Consider the following 1,313-nt stretch of genomic DNA (forward strand, 5'->3'; position numbering starts at 1 on the left):
CAGCATGTATCCCATGGCTCTGGCATCTTTAACATCTTTGAGTCTCCGAGGCAATTTCAATGTTACAGTGTCTTGTTTCAGTGTCTGGGTTCCACTTGATCTTTTGGGCTCCTCCTAAGGGCTGGCATCACTTCTCCAGCTCTGCCCTCTGTAGCACTCTAAGCTCAGGTTGATCCACTCCACTACGGCTGCTGTTCTTGGTGATCATCCCATGGTACTGACATCTCCAATACACTGGGGTGTTCCACTCCAACAAGGCTTCACCAATAGCCTCTCATAGGCTCTCTTCATGGTGCCAAGCATCAAATCCTTTGCCTGACCCCTTCAGTCCTGGGCCCTCAACTACAGTTGGGGCTACACCTTCTCCAATGGCCTTCCATGACCTCTCACAGTGCCAAGCCTCAGCTATTCTTCATGACCCCTTCATGCCTTCAAAACCAGAACCACCTAGGTGACTCTTACACATTACCAAGTCCAGCTGCAGCACAAGGTACAACCTTGGCTATCTCTGGAACACAGCTTCTTTGTGCTCCCAGAAAACAACTCCCAGATTTCAACTCAGTGATGCTGGTCTCTTCTTAATCATTGCTAATGTCTTAGCTCCAGCTAACCAGCATCAATTGTCCTAGTAGTTCCTTCCATTCTTAACTCTAGAGCCAGAGCCACAAGGCTGAAGCTGCCGAGTTCTGCTGCTTACAGAAACTAGAACATGACCCCCTTGTCACTGCCTAAGCTTGGCTATCCTGGATCTTGCTTTGTAGATTGACCTTGAACGCAGAGATCAGCATGCCTGTCTCCTGGAATTAAAGGTGTGTACCATCATGCCTGGATCTAAATTTAGCTGGGTAGGATCTTGACCCAAGGTCCCACTCCCTTAATCTGTTATCTCCTAGAACACAGGATTTTGCTCCATTTCACTTCCTGGTACCCCTTTAATACTTGAACCATATATTTTATATTTTTCCTTTCTAAGCTTGCTATGCTTGATCAAACTTCTCTTCATAAGACTTAACCAAAGAACAAAGTCTCTGCTGGGCTGTTTTGAAACTTCCTTTGTCAATTCGTTTAATTCGAGTCTCTTCACCTTAGCCTCAGGCAGACTTTTCAGAAAAGGGCAAAAAGTAGCCACATTCTTCCCCAAAATACCACAAAAACAGTCTTTATGCCATGTTCTGAAATTCTCCTCCTTTGAAATCTCTTGGGCCAGGTCAACACAGTTCAAATTACTCCCAGCAACAAAGTCTTCCATATTCCTACTAGGATGACCCATTAAGCACCATTTAAAGCATTCCACTGCTTTCCAAATCCAAAGT

General features: G+C 45.3%; 1 protein-coding gene across 4 annotated transcripts in view; it reads right to left on the bottom strand.

Annotated features, from left to right (window-relative positions):
• Positions 1-1,313, bottom strand: part of Nav1 (neuron navigator 1) — a 249,457-nt gene that overhangs the window by 6,204 nt on the left and 241,940 nt on the right. The gene's annotated exons all lie outside the window — the stretch shown is intronic.

This window comes from Mus caroli, chromosome 1 (genome assembly GCF_900094665.2).
Source record: "Mus caroli chromosome 1, CAROLI_EIJ_v1.1, whole genome shotgun sequence".
In the NCBI taxonomy this organism is placed as follows: Eukaryota; Metazoa; Chordata; class Mammalia; order Rodentia; family Muridae; genus Mus; species Mus caroli.